At 39.2% G+C, this 19,204-nt stretch overlaps 2 long non-coding RNA genes across 3 annotated transcripts; both read left to right on the forward strand.

The window, feature by feature from the left end:
* LOC148673299 (uncharacterized) lies at window positions 1–10,237 on the forward strand. 2 transcript variants are annotated; one of them, XR_015936190.1, is made up of 4 exons: window positions 1–75; window positions 7,887–7,998; window positions 9,560–9,662; window positions 10,065–10,237. It is a non-coding gene; the product is annotated as an uncharacterized LOC148673299 (long non-coding RNA). The 2 variants fall into 2 exon arrangements; XR_015936189.1 differs by lacking the exon at window positions 10,065–10,237 and having other exon boundaries at window positions 9,560–9,734.
* Window positions 10,238–13,477: 3,240 nt separating this feature from the next.
* LOC148673300 (uncharacterized) lies at window positions 13,478–16,172 on the forward strand. Its single transcript, XR_015935982.1, has 2 exons — window positions 13,478–14,570; window positions 15,911–16,172. It is a non-coding gene; the product is annotated as an uncharacterized LOC148673300 (long non-coding RNA).
* The last annotated feature ends 3,032 nt before the right edge of the window (window positions 16,173–19,204 follow it).

Raw genomic sequence — 19,204 nt, forward strand, 5'->3', positions numbered from 1 at the left:
GCATGGGCAGTAGGGACTAAGAGGCAGTGAGCGACCGTTAAAAAGAACCCGAAATGACTACAGAGAGTTGTAACGGTAAATACGGTGTTGTTTCCCTATTTGCACCCTAATTGAGTATTAATCGGTATTTCATAGGATTGAGACAAGATTAGCAAGAGGGGTATTAGATTTTAACGGAGTACACTGAGGCGGTAGCCAGTTTTTAGACAACTTCTCGGGCTAAGGATATCTGTTTATTGATTTGTAAGTAATGGGTTTCACATGCTCCTTGTATTTTCTGTTCCTTCATTCTTTACAGAGACTTATGTTTAGCACCGTTTGTTAAGTGTACGCAATTGTGAGTCTTATACTAATTATTGTCGTAATGTAGTTCTCGGTGAGGTGACCTGCGCAGCCTGTGAGCGGCCTATTTCTGTAATGTCATTTCTTTCTTTTTTTGTTGTTCAGTGTAGATGCGTTTCTGTAACGGGCAGATGGAATGTAAAAAACTGTCAAACTAAACATGTTTTCTTTGTTTTCCCCTCTGCGTGAAAGAACCAGCGCCGTATTTTGTGTATATAAAAATATCGTTATATGTCATTTCTTTTATTTTTATTTTTTAAATAGAAAAAAAGAACCCCCAAATTATATTTGTGTCCTGTGCTAATTATTCTTTGCCAGGCTACGTCTATACAAAAAAGTTGCATTTAATACCACTCGATATTAATATATTTACAGAGGTAAGCTTTCGGATCGTGTCGTTTCTTTTTTTAAAAGACAAACGCAAGATTTTTTCAAATAGCTCCACACATTTTCTCATATGCACGTATTCTCCAATATCATCACAACAAAACCATAAAGTTTATTCCACAGATATGACACTATTGTGCAATAAACCAATAAATTAAAGAACTAGCAGAACCCCAAAAAAACACCCGGCCAGCACAACATGTCAATATCATACCTTTTTACCAACAAAACCGCAAAAGCAAAAAACAGCAAAAATATATATATATCCCATTTTTTTACCTTATTCTGAAGCATGATGTATATCCAAAATAACCCAGACTAGCTTATCTCCAAACCTGGAGGCTATTGAACGTAAATAACGTAAATCGCGAAAAATAAGGCGATCTGATTGGTAAAAAGCGCTGTCAGTCATTGTATTTTCAGCCATTCAGAGGCCTTAGGGGGTAAGACTTCCCCTAGAAGCCTCAGGCTTCATTCCGCCTGCCTATTAGCTGTCAATCATTGACTCAGAAGGGCTAATCAATCAGTTTTTTATCAGTGTCTTCTCAGTGCTCCTTTTTTACAAACTGGAAGTGAACTCTGAGGTTTTCTTCATTACATAACAGCAGATAAAGGATCTTTAGCAGTGTCTAATGTTTTTTATTCTTATTATTTTCAATATGTTTATGTTTTTTTATTATAGGCCTGAAATGTAATTCCAGGTACAGTCTTCTCAAAACATGATGTCGAATTTTTTCTTATTGATCAATTTGTCCCAGATTTTTATCCAAGCTAGTAGTCACCCAGAACAAGGTTTTCAAATCATCCCCAGGGCACTGACAGGCCTAGAATTGAAAATTCTGACCTCTGAATACCAACAAAAAAAACCATTTTTGCCTGCTGTTTTTGTTTTTGTTTTTTCATATGTTTGTCTGCAGAGTGGACACATTAAGAAATATAAGAGATTTGTTCACACTCAAAGCCAAGGGGGTTAGTTTCAATTTAAGACCCGAACCAGGCTCTTGCTATGTTCTGCTGCAGAGATATAACAAATGTTTAAGGGGGAGGAAATTCCAGGCAGAAATTGGCTAAATGTGTCAATGGTTAGAACTGGTTCAGATCAAAGATCAAGCACAGATCAAACAGCAGGATCTCACACACTGGGACTGATCTGTGATCTGTGATGTGGTTGAGTGTGAATTGTGGTGCTCTAGCAGGCACAGTCTGTGCTGTGCTGAAAAAAAACCATTGAACAACTCTTAAGCATAGTGTAGTTTTTGTTAACAAGTTTATCAGTGAAAAGGCCACGGGCATTTTTCCTCCCACCTATGTTCTCAGAGTAGAATAGAATTTATTATTAGCACAATTTATTACAGTGCTAAATTTAATATTATTGATTACTAATAGTTTATGCTAACACCTAACTTTCTTAACGCAAGAAATACTGCTAAAATACGGCCGTATATCACTATAGGAGGCATAACACCGTAGCCTCCAATTACCCAGACCACAAAACAAACAAATAAATGTTAAATGAAACGTCAAAAGAAAACTGAGGACATAAAGAAAGGGTTTCAGAAATCAAACAAAGCTTTATTCCTTTTGCCCAAATCGGGAGACATTAGAGGCTTGCCACACCCGGACTGTTACAGTAACACATTAGCAAGTTAAAGCAATTACGTTGAAAAGCCGGGTGTAATAATTGTTTTCTTCCTTGATGTTCTGATCTCCAAGGCAGTTTTTTCCGCAGCGAATGTGGATTCCGTCTGGCATTGCCAGATTGTGAAAAATAAAAGTATTTTATGAAACACACGTTTGCGATTTTAATCAAGATGGGGGTAAGGGAGTCTTCTCTATGACACTCTCCCGTATAAAATTAACGTGAAACAAAACAAAAACTAAAAATAAGATACAGGTACAATCGCCAGACATTCACAGCATGTAAATGTTTTATGATATGTCTATGTTAGGAATGTCTGTCGATTGTATCTTATTTTGAGTTTTTGGTCAGACCACAGCCAGGACCCGCCGGGCCCCACAGCCCCATCTGCACACACCCCCACAAACCCACCCGCACACACCCCTTCTCCTGCACCTCACCGCGCCCGGCCACCACTGCGTCACACAGCTGCCAGCGCACCTCACCGCGCCCGGCCACCACTGCGTCACACCACACAGACGGTGTGACGTGAAAGATGGTGACGTCACCGTGCAGGCGAGCAGACACACTCTCTAGTCAGGCGTACAGTATGTGTTAAATATATTTAGATCTTTGAATTAATATTATTATTGATTTCTTTAGCCTCACAGCATTGTCCAATAATACGCTTCTTGTGTCTAATTTTTAGTTAAGCAGGATTTGAGCTACAGACCATAAAAAAACAGGATTCACTTTTTTCACATATTGATGATAACGATATCGGTAACAGTCTGAAACTATCCATTGTTGTTAATAAATGACTTAGATTCGAACATGTTGTGATATTTAGAAATATAAAAAAGTCAATAGAGTGTCCATAATATTGCTATTTTCGTTTTTCAAGGTAATGTTTGATAAAAGAAAACTCATTGCGATAGCTGGGTTATTTTGCTTATAAGTCAGGCACTTAAACCATCACGCTACTGAGACAGTCACATAACAAGTGGTGAAACAGCCGTACACATCAATAGATATGTGTATATACTACTGTGCTACAGTACATGAATATAATTATATTGTTAATAATTTTTTTATATATGCGATTCCATATTATATTCCCTATTAATCAAATTCTAAAAGTATGCTTCTGTTTACTCTGGTATCGAGCGTATTCACAGAAAAGCTTAAAACTATCACTTTTCTCACAAAGTACTGAATACTGTATAAACGTACAGTAACATGGTCAGAAGGAGCAAGGAGCAAGTAAAAACGTTTCCAAAATAACCACATGTAAGACTTTGATTCTTAAAATGTTTAGGGAGAAATGGAATACTGGTGTGCATTTTTTCTTTCAAATACCAAGACCATCCATATACAGTACAGTTTACATACAGTAATATTTTTGTTCCTAAATTAATATCTTTAATGAGCATGTGAAAGGCATGGTGAATCGGAGATTCTCAAGAATTACTTTGTATGATTGGAAACAAATGTGTGATTGGATCAATGAAATGCTGTGGCGTTATTTTTTGTCAAAGAAAACAATAGTCTTTAGATTTACAAAGAATGTGGACCAGGGTAATACTTTGAGTTTACAGCTTGTCCAAGGTCATTCATTATTAATACTATGAGTAATATCTTCTGTAAAGACTTTGATGGCGAAAGCTCAAACGCTGTACATGAGAGGTTGAGCTTTATTAGCTCCACCTGGCGGTAATTCCGGACACTAATATCTTACTTGCGGTATTATACGATAACCCGTGTTATTCTGGGACACTCCCACCACGTTTTACCGCAATATAATCCGCTCGTTTTGAATGGCTGCATCTGTAGGAATATAGTTCTTTGAGTGTAATATTGTGAAAAGCCTTTGAGAAATATTTGAACCCTAACCCTAACTAACAAAACCCCAAGCTAGGTATCCCTTCCTAGAGCACCGCATTGGATCCCAATCCTCCGCAGTCAGCCCCAGCGTGACACTAGGGTTAGGGTTTTATTCCCATACAATGTAGACAGTTTTTGATGGCATGGCTGTGTTTTAGGGCTGAAAGCATACTTAGGAATACAGTTCTTTCAATGTTTTCTAAACATTTTTTTCCTGACCTATATGGCTGCATACAGTGCTTTGCCCCAAAAGGGAATGGTGTCTGAATTGCCCGACAATCAGCAGTTCAATTAACCTGTTTTAACTTTCAAACTCTTGCCATGGGCTTTAAAATCACAGGCATGTTAACAAATAAAGCCAAAATGTATTAGTTGTTTCTTTTAGGCCACGTAAGCATTAACTTACATTGATTACACTAAGGGGTGGAACGGGCAGTACGGGAATAATTACGATGGTGGAGCATCGATAGTGTTACGCCAAAATAACAGATTTGCACCTTTTTTTAGTCAAGAAGAAATACAAAAAAGAAAAAATCTCCCACTCCTCCTCACTGAAACATTCATCGCAGTGGCAGCTCCTCCACCTTCTTCATCTCAAAACGCGACTCTAACTCCACAAAAAAGATGAACGAGGTCGGATCTTGTAATTGGAATTGCATTTTCCAAATTCCCAGCTTGCAAATTTATTTTAATTTGTATTAATTTTGTATTAGATCGCGTCTTATGTAGGTCACGTTCTCAATCTGTAAAGCGCCACGCAGCAATCAAAGTGTCATCTCTGAACTCACAATTGCATTATTACTGAGAGAGTGACGCATTGCTCAAGGGGTTAAATTGATCGTAGTTTCTCAAATGTTATTACTTTAGCTAAAAAAAACATGCATGGCAGCGACAGAGTTTTATTTTTGTGTGGTTACTGCGCATCTGCAACCTTGCAACCTGGTAAAGGTCAGGCGAAGTCTATTTTCTAAATTAGATTCCGGTTTTCTACACTGTGTAACCAAAGTGGTAAAAAATACTGTTTTTTACATTGGGTGTCAGCAGAAATCTCTGTCGATTTTCCATTAAGACCAGCTTCAGTAAAACATCATGCAAACGGTGCCCTTTTAAGTGCTCCCATTTTACTATCCTGAAAGCAGCTAATTCGTTTGATAAAAATCGATGTGTATATCAATAAAGATGTTAATTTGTTCAGTTCAAGATTTGTAAAAACTCGTGTGAGGGCATGGGGGTGTAGCGACGCTTTCCAGCACGTGGTGAACCGATGCGACCGCCTGTAAGAGATGGAAGTCGCAAGCGCATCATTGTCCGAGGATCAAAGCAACAGAAACGTTTTTTTCAAGCAAAGCAGTATCTTCGTTCATATTTTTATAAATTGAAATACAAACATATCCAAAAACGATAACGAGTAAAGAGTGGGGTGTGAATTCGAGCACTGGTCTTGTTACTTTTGGATGTGTGCTTACTTCATTCACTTGCAGTGGCTTTCTAGTAGTCTCACCTTGTAGTCTGTTTTCAGATCTGACCTTAAGACCCTGGCAGTCACATACAGTAGATCTTATGATGTATTCTGTATATTGTCTTCTGTATATTGATTTATTTGGTGAAATTATCTCTCGTGAATGTGCACTTTCCTAAGAAAACAATGTCTTCTGAAAACTGCTATGTAAAATAAAGATTAATAATTGAGAATCTCTTTAAAAAAATAAAACTGCAGACTAAATTTGTAACTTGCACAGTTCTTTAAATCAGGAGTGTCAGACTCAATTTCTGGAGGGCCTTGAGTCTTCTAATGTTTGTTCCACATGTTCTCTCAGTTATATGCTATATACATTATACTGTTAATGCAGCTTCACAGTTATCATCACTTCCGTTCAAATAGTCATTATTTAATCACACTGATTCGGCCTTTTTGTTTTTATTGGAATTTCTGAAATATTTCGACATATACTGTTTTTCCACCATTTCTAGCTCAAATACATACTCAAAAATCTTGAAATTAAGATGCCAGTATTAGACAAGTCCAAAGCGGTTCATGGAGGAAATAGAAACATATCCTATATCCTATACAAATTGATCATGCTAGTGATTCCAATACTTATTTTTGATAGATTTTTAATGCCTTGGTATACATATCACATGGGCAATATCAATCGCCAGACAGGATTGTACTATAGGCATCTGGGTGTTTATGTTGATTCTTTAATGGTCAAATTAGAACAATAAAATTACAAACAGAATGTTTGGGTACAACATGAAGTGTGTAGCTTACTCCCTTCAGCATTGAGACTATACATAAGGTTTACAACACTAGTAAAATCGCATTTATAATACTGCATTCATTTTTATTCACCATACCTCTAAAATTACATTAGGTAATTAAATGTTCACACTTTTAAAGTTCAGTGGATTGGTGAATTCATAAAAATGAAAAAAGAAAAAACCAACCAAAAACAAAAGTAGTGAGAGATATTCCAGTTTATAAAAAACCAAGGAGTGTAGATGGGGTCAACCATTTTTTTGTAGCAAAAGAGCCGCAACTTGAAACTAAAAGAGAATTAATTCTTGAAAAATGCCGTGGTATTGATGCTTCAATAAAATGGCTGGGCTGCTTGTTACTTTGGAGAGCTGTGGGTGCTTTCAACAGGATTCCTAGTTAGGTGTCTTAAGGCCCAATCTGGGCTCCTTGAAGTAGCAGCTAGAAATGGGATCTATATACAGTTAGGGGTGGCTTCTCTTTGTTCTTCAGATTACAATCTGTATGTTTCATGTTGTTTTATAATCATCAAGGAGTTGACTTGAATTAACACTCCTCTTTTATAAACATGCTGCCTTTAAACTCTACAATTACCAATCAGCAAATAGACAATGTTAGCAGTAAGTACAGCCCCCTATTACTGTGTCTCCAGTTGTAAATTATAGAATAGAACTGCCTCCTTAGAGTGTGCTGCATTTTGGTTTATAAAATCATTAAGAAGAGATTCAGGAAATTCCATACAGGTCTGATTGTTTGTAATCCCATATTTTTCATGTTTGATTTATACATTCCATTACATCTATCAATATGCGATGTTACCGTTGTAATGCTTGAGTTGAGTACTGATAACACATCACAACACTTTGAGGAGTTTTGATTGAGTGCCAGTTTCAGTACTCGTCATTTATAATGAAGTAAATCAGAATAGTTTGTAATGAAAACTGTGTTAAGTAAGTAGACTGGAACCAGTGATCTCTCTGTCCGAATTTTGACATTTTATTGAAATAAAGAGAAGTTTACTGTTTGGACTCTGTGGAAGAAAAGGATATTGCATAAGTTTCTACTGTTCTGCATGCAGTCCTTAGGTTCATGTTCTCCAAAGAAAAGAAAGTGGGATTGATGAGCCCAAGACCTCTACTTAAATTAAATAGAAATGATCACTATATCAGCTAACTGTCAACATGTTTACTAAAAATGATCTACAGATTTAAATGTCTCTTGCAGTCTTTCTACTTAAAATATGTAAGGATATTATTAAGGTTCAATTACAGTACATGGAAAAGATAAGATATGGAAATTAGCAAAACGTGCATTTACTACAAAAACTATGCCAGTTTTCTTGAAATCAAACATTAAGCATTAACAAGCACTGAGAACTTCATTGTTCCTGCCTCTCAGATGGACAGAGATCCCTGGTCTCCCCAACCGAGTGGCTCCTCTGAGAAAGACCTGCAGTTCACTAGAACAATGAATATAAGTCAGGAAAATGCAAAACGTGCCAAACACTTTGGTAAGTACCTGATTTATGCTTCCTAGACTTTTAATTTCAAGATGAGTGATGAGTTGAGATCTGTAGTTATCACTGTGTGTACAGTCTGTTTTGAATTCTTTAGCTAATTCTGAACCCAGAGAAAAAAGAGTAATTTAGGTTCACAATTACTCCACCAAAATCATTCCAAACATTTCTGACCATGGTGTGGTAAAGGAAAGTGAAGTACATTTCCCTCCTTGTGTGAGGAAAAAGACATGTGCTCCTGGTAGGGAGTAGTCTGTGTCAGTAACATGCTGTATGTTGGCAGGGCTGGAGGAGATGAAGTGGGCTGTGCGTGTGCAGTGCTACAGTATATGTATGAAACACCAGGCACATTGAGAGCTCCTGCACGATTAGCAGTTGCTATACAAAAAGATTTTCTGCTGTCCCTGTCAGAGCTGAGGACATGATCAAGATAAATTGGAATCAGGACTATATTAACAGAGCTTTGATGGGATTAACCTGCTTTGCCAAAGTGCACTGATTCCCATTATTGGTGTTTGTGTGGTCACCTATTGTGTTGATTCCTGGCTTTTCAATGCATCTGTCCTCTTCTGCTTCTATTTCTTCTTCCCTGTCCCAAACCCTCTCATGGCAAAACAGCAGCTAGTTCTGATCTTGCCATCAAGCTAGAGAGTAAGAATATTCCTCTTCAGAGACTAATATTTACTGATCGGTCTATTAAAGTAATGCTTCTCAACCCTGCTTCTGGAGTGTCTTTTACTTTTCCTTCTGGCTGATCTCTAAATTATTGAGGCTGAATTATTCTTTTTATTTGGTGATTTGACCTCTTCAACCTGTTTCTACTTTTAGACTTTGGTTTCAAAGACTCTGCTATGGACATGTTATGCAACAAAAAACCTGACAAATAAAATTCCACCTACTCTGCCCTCAGTTTTCTTATTAAGTGGTAGTTGTCTTATTTGTCTCTTAGCATCTCTTAACAGGAGACAAAATTATGGTATGATGTTAATTAGTATTTGGTGATGCCACTTTGTCAAAGACTTAAACCAGGTGATTTCAATCATTGTATCATACTGTAGACTGCAATGTGAATTTAATCTCAAAAGGTCCAATCACTTCATTCAGTCCATTACTTGAAAGAAGGCAGGTGTGAAACTCAAAAACTGAGCATTGATGGTATCCAACTACTTTTGAATTAGCTTAATCAAGAGCTCAGCTGGCACAGTGGTATTCCAGTGCTGGGGATGAGTTTTTACTGAGTTAAAATCTGTAGAAACTTCAGTAGAATTTTCCTGGGTTCTTCCATAGTTTAGTTCCAAATAACTGATCAAGTCTGCATTGGGATATACAGTTATTAGGAATAACTATATGTAGATTGCTCTTGCACTGGGGATCCTAGATAAGTGTGTAGATCTGATGGGCAGCATGGTGAAACAGTGATGAGCATTGCTGTCTTGGTGTCTCACTTCCTGGTGTGCTATCTGCAACACTAAATTAAATAAAGTGGTTAGAAAATAAATGTGATCTAGTTGCTTTTATAATTTTTTAGGAATGCCTTTCCTACTTTGTCCTTCAGGTGAAGCCCGTGAGAATTGCCCTGTGCTAACTAAAGCCACGCTTGTGCGTTCTCGCTATTTCTCCAATGGAATCAAACCTGTGCCGCCGAATGCCCAACCCAGGTCTGTCCATAACACACGGCCCTCAGAAATGTACACATTCAGAGCAATTAAAATGCTGCCCTTACAGCTCAAGACGGTTGTGGCTTTCATAAACAGTGCACTGAAGCTTGTTTTCCAAACTTGTAACTTTGTTTTTGCTTACTGCCACACAGGTAGCCTCCTACTTTTATGAACATCTTTTCTGTTTTTTTGTGGGGGCTGGAGTGGAGAGTGTTGATAAAGATAGGTTGTTGTTCAAGCTGGCATCTTTTGTGGTTTTATGTGCTTCAAAGCAGGATTGTGAACTTGGCAAGGGAGTGAACAGAGTTGACAACACTGCTCGAACTCTGTAAAGATGACAGAGCAGTGTTTATTATTTTTTCACTTTTCTCCACTGTGTCTCCATTTGTGTCTTGTCTGCAGGTCCAATAACTCCCCTCCTTTAGTAGCAAGACCTCGCTTGGCTGGAGTCCCCTCCAGAAGGCTGATGGCTGCTTCCAGAGTGGAGGACAGCCCCAACCAAGGTGCTGACAGCTGGAGCTGCTGGCCTGTCATTTGTTTGAATGAGTTTGCTTGTGTGTATGAGTGTGTGCTGAGAAACCATCCGTGAAACTAGGCAAAACTGAAAGTAACCTAGTAGCTCTAGGTTTGAACAGTACAGCACAGTAGAGATTGAAACTTCCTGTCTGCTGGGACTCAGTTAGAGTTATAGAGATAAAGAGGATAAAGACCTTGCCGATTATTCTTCTCAGTCTGTTTTTGCATTTGCCCTCCTTGTGTTGAGGTTGCTGTGTGTGTCAGTGCGTCTGCTACTGTGGGCTTTGGTGTTGTGAGATTGGTGAAAAGGGTGACAGTTCTGAAGGGTGTTGAGAAATTTTGACCTTGTTTTGTAGGGGTGACCTCAGATGTGAGTGTAGCGGGACAACGACTGACCCATTCTAATGGGCCTGGTGAGCCTGAGGAGGACAGGCTGATAGTGGTGTCCCCACCTGCTGCCAGACCCCCTGGCTGTGTGCCCCGCAGAGTTTCCATAATCCCCACATGTGAGTCGGCTGCACCATTGGTTAAGATGTCACTAATGATAATAGGGACTGGTACCAGAGTTACATGCAAAACCTCAGTGGTAACAAAAACTCTCTAATGGCCTGTGAAGAGGGATTTATTACAGACTTGACACTATTCCTTTCTAACATCCCACCTTCATAACTGTACAAAACGAAAATAAACTTACCTTTTTATTCGTAATACAGGATTCTCCAGCATCAGGGAAAAAAAAATTGTATTACTGTATACTTGGTTCTGCTCTGTCTTTTTAAACTGCCTTTCATCAAGAAAAGGCTCTTCTGCTGCTGCTGATGTGGTAAAAACATTATGTTTCTAACATTCGTTTTCATGAATGTTTTTAGGAGTCCTTTGGTAAAAGTTTAGAGGATAGTAAGACTGGCCTTGGGGATCATTGTATTGTTTTATTTATTTTGAGGATCGTTTTGATTTTGGTGAGTTATTAATGGGCAACAGTATGTTGGCAGGGCTTGAGGAGATGAAGTAGGCTGTGTGTGTGCAGTGCTACAGTATATGTATGAAACACCAGGCACATTGAGAGCTCCTGCACGATTAGCAGTTGCTATACAAAAAGATTTTCTGCTGTCCCTGTCAGAGCTGAGGACATGATCAAGATAAATTGGAATCAGGACTATATTAACTCCATAGACATCTTCATAATAAACAGTAAATCAAACTTGGGAGTAAAAGTAGAAACGATAAAGGAAGTGCATCTAAAACCATGAAGTAAAGAACAAGCTACAGTACTTCAGCGTTGCTGAAGCTGATAGCCTGCAACAAATATTTGGATTAGATCCTTGTATCATTTAGGTGCAATCTACAAAATGAGCTCTTCACATTGGGAGACCTTATGTTCTTAATTTTTTAACTTAAAAATAACAGAACATCGAGTTAACTTCATACACTGTCTTAAGAGGCAGAAATTAGGTCTAGAAATAACTACAGCATTACAATACATACAGTACAGAAAGAGTGGAGAAATAAATGCAGTGGTATTGCTGTACTTGCATTTAGTTTCCGTGATGTGCTTGAACAAGTACTGAGCCAACATTCTAAGGCATATGAGCCACAGGCAATACATAAAGAATGGAGAAGCAAGGTCAATTATGATTTCAAAATAACGACTTTATTAAGCACCTGAAACCACCAAGAAACAGCAGAGAATAGTTTAAACACAAATAACGCAAGTTCTGTCTCTTTCTGATGTCTTCACTGTGATGTTTCATTCTTCACCATTAAGTCTCTTCTTCCCCTTGGAAGTCTAACAGACACAAAGGTGGGAGAGTTGGTAAAGGTGGAAGTTGGCACCAGGATAGACAGACGGGCTGGGTGATCATGTGCATGAAGCATACAGAATACAATACATCCATCAATCAGTCAAGCAACATCACTGGGAGCCTCAAGCTCCAGCCCACCTGCATTTAATTAAGGGTGTACCAGAACAGGCCTGCCACAGTACTTTCATTTTTCATCTTTCACACAATTCAGTAATGACTAATTCATTCACTGATTATGAATAACATACATTGACAAAAATAAAGTAGTTTTTAATTAGTGAGTGATACCTTTAAATACATTGGAAGCTAAACATATTCCAAATTAGTTTTTTTGTGCTTAGTACTATAAATGTAAAAAGAATAACCTAAATAATGCATTGGTAGAAAAGTATTACAATATTTAATATCTATAATCTATAAGTTTCTAGAGCACATACTACATGTAATATTCATTTTAACAAAATAAACAGTCTGACTATTAATGATGTATATTGTCCCCTATTAAGTGTTTGTGAATGTAGATTGTGATTTTAGACATTTTAGACCTACATTTTCAATTTAAAGGAAATGAAATGTTTCCGTTTTAAAATTAGAGCTGTACTGTAAAATACAGGACCGCAGACCACAGACAGTACCTTTTGCTCAAAGTCGGTGCTTCAGGGAAGACAGCAACCGCTGTCCAAAGTGTCTGAAATGACAAATCTTTGCATGAGACTCATTGCACTATGGAGTTGCAAAGCTGGCTCCTTGAAGGAAATCACCATCTTACCCATCTTGGAAAAACGCGAGGTTGTACCTGGTTTCCTGAGAGTCGTCTTGTGCCAGCCGAGTGGCAGCAGGCAGGATGCGGTTGGTGATATCCCTGGGGAGGTTACGTGCACCCATCCTCTCCACCAGGTCTGCCAGGTGATGTGCCATACACGCCCTCACTCTGGAGTTTAGGTGTATTGTATATTACTGAGCTGTTACTTTGACTGAAACCATATCAGCTTGTGACCTAACCATTGCCAATGAGGACCTCATTTTCCAGTGCTTAACCAGATTTCTTTTAAAATGATAAAAGTTTGTATTTCACCGTCTAATGTTGTTTTTACATTTTTGTTAAGTATTTTAGCATTGTATGGCAGCATGGTGGCGCAGTGGTTAGCATTGCTGCCACGCAGTGTCCAATGGGTTCAATTTTGGACGTAGGGTGCTATCTGCTTGTGTGTTCTCATGTGTTTCTGGTGTGAGTGTGCACGTGTCTGTGTCCAAGGTTTGGCCGGATTTACATCCGCTGTTTGCAGAAATAGGCTCCAGCTACCCTGTGACCCTGAACTGGAGAAAGTGGTTAGAAAATGAATGGATATTAGCATTGTAGTAAATATTCTTTGTTACATGCTTTGATTTCAAGCTCCATGAAACGTAAATGACCCTTCATAGCTCCTGGAGTCAGACCCAAAGATTCTGGGTATTATTCTATTCTGTATATTTCTGCCCTCACCTCAAACCTCCATTCAGCAGTGTGTTGATTGCACGAGCAGGGGTACAGCTCTGCACCATGCAGTCTAGTGTGCTGTCTACGCCTTGTCGGATGAAGGTGTTGGATTCTCCGGCTTTGTGCAGCAGCACCTTAACTGTGTTGCTCAGTTTCGGGTCCATCCCTCTCTGCAGGTAGGTGAACATGTCTCCCAGACACATCACTGCCATCCTAGACACAACTGATCGCAAGTTCTTCACCTGGGGAAAGGCAAACCACTGTTAGCACTGCAGAGCCTCGTCTGTACCCCTCTCTATAAATGGGTCAAATGGATACAAAAACGGTGAAAAGCAATCATCCAAATTAACAATTAATATTTTGGAGAAATCACACCTCCTGCAGAAGCTCTAGGGAGACATCATGCAGTCTGCTGATCAGGATGGCGGGGTGGTGTTGGGACAGACGCCTTATGAAGGTCAGTCCGTCAACCTTCCTCTCCCTGAATTCAGTAAACAGAAAGAAATACATCAACCAGGACAAGGAAAGAGGTCTAACTGTATAGAGCTATGGGCAACAAGGTCTGTATTTTCCCTAGTCAGAATTGTATTCATAGAAAACGGAATAGGTGGATGCTGATTGTACTCTTTTATGCCTACCAGTCGTCAGAGGCCAGAAACTGAAGGCTCTGGGTGAGCGTCAGCTCAGGCCTAGAGAAGCATCGCAGCCCAGGGTGCTCTGGACCATTTCTCCTCTTCCCTTTAAGGGCAGGGGACAGCTCATCTAAAGGTCACAACAGAGTGGGGAAACATTCTGTGATCAGTTTGGTCACCACTGATTTGACTAAACCAGATCGTGAAAGGCTTCTGCCTCAGGGTATCAGTAAAAAAGCTCTAGAAGAAGGAAAAAACCTGACCTTGAAAGAAAGTGGTGGAAGAAGGTGAGAAAATCAGTGCAGATGTGAGGAAGATGCTGATCTGACCTGCAATATGGGGGGTACTGTTCAGAGGCAGAAAAATGACGTTATCCCTCTCCTCTGCAGATCCATCCCTCCTATCATGCGCAGGCGTTTCTTAACACTCCCCGCGCTCCTCTTCTGGTCCTGGACGTGCCCCATCTTGTGGGCTGTTACTGGTAGGTTTGCTTTCTGCTGTAATAACAGACAAGCACAAGTCAACCCTGGGGAATCTAGGCTCAGCACAGTTTTGGGACCAGCTGGACCAGTCCTGGTAAAAGTTTTTACTTTCAGTCCTCTGATATATTTACTGTAGGACCCCAAGACATCAATTGTTTCACAGCATTGAATAGTGATTCATAGTATTCATATACATATACATTTACTTGTACTTGCTCCACCTAAAAAAACAGTACTGATGTATTGTCAATATCAATGTCAGTGCCAGTATTAGCAAATTAGAAACTGAAATTGCAATTGCGTAGCCAGCAAAAAATCACCCTGGGAACAGGATAGTGATAGGATAGTGTTAAGAGTAATCAGCTGCTCAGATCTCAGCTAAAACTAAATTGCACAAGAATATATCATCTGTAGCATAAACAACTTGGAGTGTAAAAAAAGAATCCATACAAATTGACAGAACAGATCTGATTAAATTCACTTACGTTTTCTAAAAAGAGAAGAACAAAACACTTTCGTAACTACTTGTCACCCTCAGGACTTGGTTGCTGTTGTGTGTATTTTTAGGGGAGTACAGTATAAAACAAATTTCGCGTACAAATACAGTATATTCAGAGTCTAATCACAATCATTAAAGAAACAAACACAATTTAAAAACACTTCCATAAATGCTATATATTTTTGGGTACTGCGTCTTACAATTATTGTTATTGGATGCCATTAGAGTTGTTCATAACATTTACTTCACTAGGGACAACAACATCCAAGAACTGAATGTTTTGTGAATGCTACTGTAGCAATACCTACCTAGAAAAATTTGGTTTAACCCATCTGGTTAATAGGCAGCCTCCTGGCCATAAGACAAGCAGTCTCGAACCCCAGTCATTTGAGTGAACCGAGGGGTAGCTGCAAGGTGGAGATGGGGTGTAGGAGGAATGTTTGAGATAAATGCGAAGGGAGGTGTTGGAGTTCAGTATACTGTATGTACTTAGTTTTATAATGCTGGTGATTAGGAACAGCTGTGTGAGATTGACTTGTCATTGTTATCCCTCCCGAACGTCAGTTAATATCTTCCATAGTTTGCTATATCTGGCAAGCCTTCTTGCATTTTATTTTGAGTTTCCTCTATATTTTGCTGCTGTAACATAACTTACAGCCATATGACAGCAACTTTATAATGCTGCTTATAAAATTAAGTACAGTACATAGATGAAAGTGCCATGCAAGGGATTTGATAGGTGTTTTCTAAAAGCATGCTAAAGGCTTTCACAAGTTATCCACTAGAGTCTACAAAAAATGTAAAAATGTTTAGATAAATAACTGTGCCTGATCATTGTAGGCAATCTGGCTGGTCCCAAGATGATCAAATCCCTCAAATACCGAAGATGCAAATACCACTGTAGATGAAAATAGAACTTATTAGTCCTGTTTCATTGTTATTTCCTATATACTGAACCCCAAGGTCTACAAAAACATTAAAAATGTTTTAATTTCTGAGCTTTCTGAGATAAATAACTGTGCCTGATCATTGTAAGCAATCTGGCTGGTCCCAAAATGATCAAATCCTTCAAATACCAAATATATTATAGTTGGAAAAGAAACATATTAGTCCTGTATCATTATTATTTCCTTTATAGTGAACCCTTGAACACATTTTTGCTGTTTGTTATTATTGGGTCAATTCCTTTCCAGGCTGTATTTTTACATCTAAAATACTTTAATATTCTATTCCAGAATACTGTCTGTATAGGGCTTCAAATACTATAGTTGTGAATATTAGGTCAGTACGTAGACAGGACTTGATCATAATATACTGTAGTTACACTTGTGTGCTATGGCATTACAGTATGCAGAGTACACACGTGTGCTGATGGAGACATTATTACCAATCTTGATTGTTTTTGATGTCTTGATGTGAAGTGTTTATAAATAAATATACTGTAGAAGGTATTATAAAAAACTAAGACATTGATGAAACACAAAAATGAAAGACCTACAGAGCATTTTCAAACTCAAAATTTTTGTTTGTAAAAAACTCAAAACAAAAGCAAAGAGAAATAAAGGCCTCTTACTCACCTCCTCGACCTGGGGGTGACTGTTCTGTTGGACTGCCTGCCCATAGACTCGCGCCAGGGGCTCGACACTTGTGTTGCCAGTGCTGGTGCCTTGCCCAGGGCACGACATCAGGCTCTGCTGAGAAGCAACTCGAGTGGAGCTCCCCAACACTCCTATAGAGACAAAGTGACCAAAGCACTGGCCCTGAGACTTAGACCTGCACTGAGCTCTTGAGAACATATGAACATATTTCAGAACCAATATTAATAACTGCATCACCTGTTTTATTTTTAAAGTGTTAGTGAGTTGGAATATATGATTTAATTACATGGTCTGACAGGCATCACTGAAATGGACGCAACAATATTAAAATAATAATGTGATAATAGCCAGATTCGACTGAAAGCAACTCACCAAATTGAGGCTCAGAAATTACACCAACAAATTGTTATGACTTTAAAAATATCACATCTCTGCCTATGTTACACATTTGTTGACTACAAAAACTCTATCATCATGATCCAGAGTCCCATTGACTACATTAGATTAGTTAAAGCCTGCATTCCCATCTGATATTATCATTCCTTTGTGGACTAACTATCACATAATGCATCACATAACACATAATTTAACAAAGAATCAAGGCTTAATAGTCAATTTTCCTTTGTTTTTCCTCAGAAAAACTAATTATCCTTCAGAGCCAGTCCTTGTTATCATTAGTAACATCTTAACCAATGGTGCAGCCGACTCACGTCTGGGGATTCTGGACACTCTGCGGGGCCATCGGCCCGCGGGTGTGGCAGCAGGAGGGGACACCACTGTCAGCCTTTCCTCCTCAGGCTCACCAGGCCCATTAGAATAGGTCAGCCACTGCCCCACTACACTCACATCCGGGGTCACACCTGCAAAACAAAGTCCGCATTTCTCGACAACCTTCACCTGTCAAAACCCACAGCAGCAGACACACTGACACTCATGCCGAAGTACAAATGCCAAAATGAACTGAGAAAAATGTAGGCAGGTGTTATTCTTTATTTCTTTATCTCTAAATAAGACCCAGTAGGCAGCAATAATGAACAGCAACTGTGTTTTCTGTGGACAAAGACAGTTTTTTCACTCAAGAAAATGACTAGGAAATGCAATAATCTAGTCTAGAAAAGAAAAAACTGAAACAGACTGTGCCCCATTCAAAACCCAAGCTGTAATGTTTAATTACTGTTCAGTTTTGCCCAGTCTCACGGCTGGTTTCTCAGCACACACTCATACACACAAGCAAACACATTCAAACAAATGACAGGCCAGCAGCTCCAGCTGTCAGCACCTTGGTTGGGGCTGTCCTCCACTCTGGAAGCAGCCATCAGCTTTCTGGAGGGGATTCCAGCCAAGCGAGGCCTTGCAACTAAAGGAGGGGAGTTATCGGAACTGCAGACATGAAAAAAATCATAACAATCAGCACTGCTCTGACAGTTATCTTTACAGAGCTGCCAATTTTGTGATCCCCAACCCCACAGGCAAGAATGTTGTGATGTCCACCACTGGTGTGTTCTGACCTCCTCGTAGTCCACTGCCTCCTCTTCTCCATAAAGCTGCAGGTTACTTTCCATTGGGCGCTCCAAGGGGCGCCCTGTCTGGCCGGCCCTTCCTGAGTCCCTGTCAGGCAAGGGCTTGGTTCCTTGAGAGATCGGGGGCACGGGTTCAATCCCATTGAAGACACAGCGGCAGGTTGTGGAGCACATCTGAGAAGCTCTGAGGAGCTCTTGGAAGGTCCTTCCCTGGCTTCCCCTGAAGAACACAGACAGGGCTTACACATACTGTCTGAACATAACGTTCTGAGAGGAAACTATATTTCCACTTGACCTTTAAGAAGAATAAAGGGTGAGGACTGCTTGTCTATTGTGAAGGCTTTAGTGGTTAGTCAGGATGGCAGTCTTCCTAACAAGTTGCCATTGTTGCTAAAACACTACATCAAGTCCCCTGCTCTTTCACCACATGGAGGTCAAGATTGTGCAAACCAACTTGACTGTAACTTCTACCAGTCTTCATAATAGGCAATCAGTCCTCAGTCTGATACTTAACAGTAATCAATAGTATCACTATCACCAAAATTGGAATCAAAACTGCAGTTGTCAAAAATCATCCAAACTACCATTATCAATGTTCCTCAATTTTTATGATCACTTAATAAAAACTGAACAAGATGAAAGAAAGGAGAAAGAACAGTGGGGCCAGTCTTACTAGCCTCTAAACTTTTACCAAAGGACTCCTAAAAACATTCAAGATAACGAATGTTAGAAACATAATGTTTTTACCACATCAGCAGCAGCAGAAGAGCCTTTTCTTGATGCAAGGCAGTTTAAAAAGACAGAGCAGAACCAAGTATACAGTAATACATTTTTTTTTTCCCTGATGCTGGAGAATCCTGGATCATGGATAAAAAGGTAAGTTTATTTTCGTTTTGTACAGTTATGAAGGTGGGTTGTTAGAAAGGAATAGTGTCAAGTCTATAATAAATTCCTCTTCACAGGCCATTAGACAGTTTTTGTTACAAGTGAGGTTTTGGATGTAACTCTGGTACCAG

The sequence above is a fragment of the Lepisosteus platostomus genome, chromosome 4, assembly GCF_059453375.1.
Source record: "Lepisosteus platostomus isolate fLepPlt1 chromosome 4, fLepPlt1.hap1, whole genome shotgun sequence".
NCBI classification, from domain to species: Eukaryota; Metazoa; Chordata; class Actinopteri; order Semionotiformes; family Lepisosteidae; genus Lepisosteus; species Lepisosteus platostomus.